Source organism: Physeter macrocephalus, unplaced genomic scaffold (genome assembly GCF_002837175.3).
Source record: "Physeter macrocephalus isolate SW-GA unplaced genomic scaffold, ASM283717v5 random_12, whole genome shotgun sequence".
NCBI lineage: Eukaryota > Metazoa > Chordata > Mammalia > Artiodactyla > Physeteridae > Physeter > Physeter macrocephalus.
Window position 1 is genome coordinate 216,274 of NW_021145297.1, and position 5,518 is coordinate 221,791.

Sequence of the window (5,518 nt, forward strand, 5' to 3'; positions counted from 1 at the left end):
TCCGGTGTCCGGCGGGCCCAGCTCGGAACCGCAGCGGCGCTCGGGACTTCTCTGCGCGCCGGGTCTGGGCGGCCTCGGAGATTCTGCCGGACAGCCTGGTGTTCTCACCGCCTCGGTCCCATCGGAAGAAGTCGGGGAACGGGAACCCGGCGGGCGCCACCAATCCGCGAAATGAGGCTAGGACGAAGTGGATCGACGGAGTGAACAGTTGTACTTACAACCGGCCGGGGCTGCACCCCGAGGTAGGGGCGGGGGCTCCCTTCCCTAACCCTCCCCCTAGGTCGAGTTTCACGGGCACGTGACTCGCCCTCTGGTCCCCAGATACTCTCCCCGGCACACGCCCCTGCGTCCACCCTTACTCCCTCCCCCTCCCCTCCCCCTCGGCCCCCCAGACGAATCGGGGCAGCGCCCTCTGTATCCTTGGTCAAAACAAAGAACAACTCGGCTGGAGCAGACTGACCGCGATGCAGGGCAGCCTTGGGTGGGGTTTTGAACTGTGCACTTGGGAGTAGAGTTTTCCGAGAGGCAGAATGACACGGGTTTCTTTGTGGAGTTAGATCGAGGTCTGAGAGTGGACTTGAAAACTGGCCTGGGTTATCTTGAGCAAGTTGCTTAACCTCTCTGAGCCTTGGTTTCCTCCTATAAGTTCTCATAACAATAGTACCTACCTTACAGCAGTACCTACAATAGTACTGCCGGGAGGTGGGGGCTGGAATTGGGGGTTATGAGGCAGGTAAAGTGCTCATCACAGCGCTTGGCACAAAGTAAGCATAATCAATGTTCACTGTGGTTGTTACTACTGTCATTATTAGTATTTTAGAAGATGTGGTGATGGGATGCTTCCAGCCACTTACTGATTCCTGGTAAATCTCTCAACCTCCCAGAGCCTCAGTTTCCTCATCTGTAAAATAGAGGGTGAACTGTGGTGTGGATTAATGGGATGAGGTCAAGGGCAAATAAACACAGATGTGAGTTTATTAGTGTGTTGAGAGTGATATTCGTGAGACTCACAAAGCTCTGGGCATGTGAGCAACTGCCCAGGAAGTTCCAGACCCCAGACAGGAGGGGCTCTCTGAACGGCTGAGCCACCTAGCCACGAGAGGAACTTACATTTGCCGAGTGGCTACTATATGCTGGGCACTTTCCAAACAAAAATTATCATTAAATCCTCCAAACATCACAGGCTCATCTAAACCTCAGAGCTTTTCACAGAGGGAGAAGACTGGAGGCTGGCAGCTGGAAAATGGTGGGTAGAAGCAGGATGCAAAGTCAGGTCTGTCTGGCTTTGAAAGTGTGGCCCTTTCCATTCCTCCAGGTCGGGAAGAAACAGCAAGAGCAAAGGCTTAGCAGCATAAAAGTCACAAGGAGTTCTCTCTGGCAGGAGCACAGTGCCAGGCTCTGATGCTTTCACTTCTCAAAATTAATTACTGGCTCCCAGAACTTCCACATCAAGGTCAAACTCCTTAGTTTCGCACAAGGGGCCCTAGAATAAGGACCCCCATGGCCCAAGGAGGTCATGGATGGATCCCTTTGAGAATGCAATGAAATTTTATGAGTCCATTCCCTATGAAAATGCCTGTGTGAACATGAACACACACATGTATTTACATTCAATTTCCAAGGGTTTTGTGGACCCCCTCCACAGACTCTAGGGGTCCATGGGCCCCCGTGGCTGTAATGCTTGCCGTTCCTTATCTCCAACCCACATTTTGATATTTTCCCCTTGTGAACTGTCAGCTCCATGGGGGCAAGGGTCTGGTCTGCTGTGGTCACTGCTGTATCTCCAGCACCAAAAACAGCACCTGGCACCTAAGACGCACTCAGTAAATACCTGTGGAATGGAAGTGTGAAGCCAGCTGGTTTCACACCTCCTGGCCTTTGCACCTGCTGTTCTTCATTTCTTTTTTTTCTTTTTTTTTTTTTTTTTTACAAATTTATTTAATTCTTTATGGCTGCGTTGGGTCTTCGTTGATGCGCGTGGGCTTTCTCTAGTTGTGCTGAGCGGGGGCTACTCTTCATCGCGATGCGCGGGCTTCTCATTGCGGTGGCTTCTCTTGTTGCGGAGCACGGGCTCTAGGCACGCGGGCTTCAGTAGTTGTGGCACACAGGCTTAGTTGCTCCACAGCACATGGGAATCTTCCCGGACTAGGGCTCGAACCCGTGTCCCCTGAATTGGCAGACGGATTCTTAACCACTGCGCCACCAGGGAAGTCCCTCCTTCTTCGTTTCTAATGCACTCATCCTTCACAACTCACCTCAATTTCACCTTTTTTTGAAGCTCTGATCTCTTAGGCTGGGACAGGGGTCCTGCCCATGTACTCCCCCCAAACGCTATTCTATCCTGAAATGAAGCCCTCACACTGATCTAGAATCATCAGTTTAGTTGCCTGCTCCCTCCCCATGAGCTATAAATCTCTGGAGGGCAGGCACCACGGGAACCACATTGTAGGTGATTTGTAGGCCTGCTACCAATCCCAGGAACTGGCCTGTAACAGCCCGTGGTAAACATTTATGGAATAAGTGGAAGAGGGTAGTGGGAAAGAGAGCTGGAAAGGTAGGCTGTGGTCAGTTTGGAATGACCTCTGCCAGGCCAAGGATTTCCCATGTTGTGAGATAGGTGATGGGAACGCCTGGATTTTGTTTTCTTGTTTTATTTTGGTTTACTTTGTTTGTTTTTAAGGGAGGGGATAGATATGGTCGGGTTTGTGTGTTCAATGAATGGAAAGGAGAGGGACTTTAAAGCAGTTAAGAGGTCACTGTAATAGTTCAGATAATTAAAACCAAAAAAAAATAGAGGAAAGAAGAGACCTTTTTTTTGGCCACACCACATGGCATGCGGGATCTTAGTTCCCCCACCAGGGATTGAACCTGCGCCCCCTGCATTGGAAGGGCAGAATCTTAACCACTGGACCACCAGGGAAGTCCCAGAGAAGAGACTTAAGACACACTTCCATATCAGAATCAATAGGATTTACCAACCCCTCCTCCTGTCCCCCAAAGTAATCCCTTTCCAGACTCTGTTCTCTTGACACTACCCATAGCTTGAGTAGAACAGTGCTATCACATTGCATCTCCTGCAGGCCGGTGGCCAGAGTCGGCCTCACAGCTGAGGGAACAGGAGTACTGGCTCATGAATCACAGGCTGGGTCCCAATCCGGGCTCTGCAGCTGATCAGTTGTGCAGTTTTGCCCAAGGCACTCACACTGCCGAGCCTTACTCTTCTAGTCTATCATGTGCTGGAAATAATAGTATCCAGTTCACAGTGAAGAAATTATTTATTCAGCCTAACAAATAGTCATGGTAAACCTTTGCGTGAGGAATGTAAATAAAATAGTGCAGCCACTTTGGAAACACGGTTTGGCTGATCCTCAAATAGTTAAACATAGAGTCACCACTATGACCCAGCAATTCCCCTCCTAGGTACATACCCAAGAGAACTGAGAACATATGTGGACACAAAAACTTGGACACAGATGTTCACAGCATTGTTATTCATAATAGCCAAAAAGTGCAGACAACCCAATTGTCCGTTAACAAATGGACGAACAAAATGTGTATAGTGGGGATTCCCTGGTGGTCCAGTGGTTAGGACTCTGCGCTTTCCCTACTGAAGGCCCGGGTTCAATCCCTGGTTGGGGAACTAAGATCCCACAAGCCGCGAGGTGTGACCAAAAAAAAAATGTGTATAGTGACAATGAATGTATTATGATTTGGTCATACAAAGGAAGGAGGTACTGGTACGTGCTACAACATGGATGAACCTTAAAAACATTATGCTAAGTGAAAGCCAGATGCAAAAGATCACATATTGTAGGGGTGCACTCATATGAAATGCCCAGAATAGGCAGATACACTGAGACAGTAGATTAGTCGTTGCCAAAAACTGGAGGAGGGGGAGATGGGAAGTGACTGCTAATGAGTATGGGGTTTCTTCTTGGGGGTGCTGAAAATGTTGCACAGTTAGATAGTGGTGATGACGGTACAACCCTAAAATCCACTTAATTGTACACTTTAAAAGCATGAATTTTATGATATGTGAATTATATCAGTTAAAAAAAATGTTTTAAACGCTTTCACTTGCATCAGGCACTAGGGATTGAAGGATGAATAAGACACAGACTCCATCCTCAGAGAACATAAAGTCCAGTGGGGGAGAGGAGTAGATGAATCAAATTATCACATAGTAAGGGTAATTACATCTAAAGGAAGCGCCATTCAGTGGCTAAGAATCTGCCTGCCAATGCAGGGGTTACAGGTTCGAGCCCTGGTCCAGGAAGATCCCACATGCCACGGAGCAACTAAGCCCGTGTGCCACGACTACTGAGCCTGTGCTCTAGAGCCTGCGCGCCACAACTGCTGAGCCCACATGCCACAACTACTGAAGCCCAGGCGCCTAGAGCCCATGCTCCGCAACAAGAGAAGCCACTGCCATGAGAAGCCCACACACCACGACGAAGAGTAGCCCCCGCTCGCCGCAACCAGAGAAAGCCCGCACACAGCAACAAAGACCCAACGCAGCCAAAAATAAATAAATAAAATAAATAAATTTCTTTTAAAAAATAAAGGAAGCGCCATGGAAGAGAAGTAACATATCATTGGGGAGGGGCGTTGATCTAGACTGGAGGGCAGGGAGGAGTCCTTAAAGGTGTTGTTTGTGCCAAAATCTGAAGATATAAGACTTCCCGTGTCTGAATCAGTAGGATCTATCAACCCCCAAGAGGAGGACACAGCATGCAGAGGCCCTACAACAGGAGGATGCCTGAGACATTCAGGGAACTGAAGGAGGGCCTGAATGGAAGAACACGTAGAACGAGGCGGGCTGTGGCATGAAGCTGCAGCTGGAAAAGTAGATACAGGCCAATTGTACCGGACCTTCTAAGATAATAAGAAGTGCTCAGGGGGACTTCCCTGGCGGTCCAGTGGTTGAGACTTCACCTTCCAATGCAGGGGGTGTGGGTTCCATCCCTGGTTGGGGAACTGAGATTCCACATGCCACGCAGTGCAGCCAAAAAACTTTTTTTTAATTTAAAAATTAAAAAAAAAAAAAAGAAGCGCTCAATGATGACAGAAAATGACCTTCCTCCTCCCTAACTCGCTCGACCTCCGTTGCTGCCTGCGTCGGTAAAAGCACCACCTTGCACACAGTTGCTTAAGCTCAAAGCGAAGTTACCCAGACTCGGCTCCCAGCCTTACTTTCCACGTCCAACCTACCAGCGAACTTGTGGCTCCTGCCTTTAAAGACTTCTCCTCTCCATCTTCTGCTGGCCCCCAAGCCTAGGTCTCATCAACTCCCGCCTGGACTCCTGCAACCCTTTCAGCCTGGCCTTCCCGATTCAACTTGAGCCAGTGAGTCCACCTTCCAGTAAGAATGATCCTGGCTTCAACCAGGCCTCTCCCCTTGGAAGTTTCCACGACTGTTGGGCAAACGGACAAACTCCCAACAATGCCCCCTAGTCCATCTCGGCCCTCCTGCTGCCCCCACCTCCCTTCTGGCCTCTCTCTTCTCTATGCTTTCACT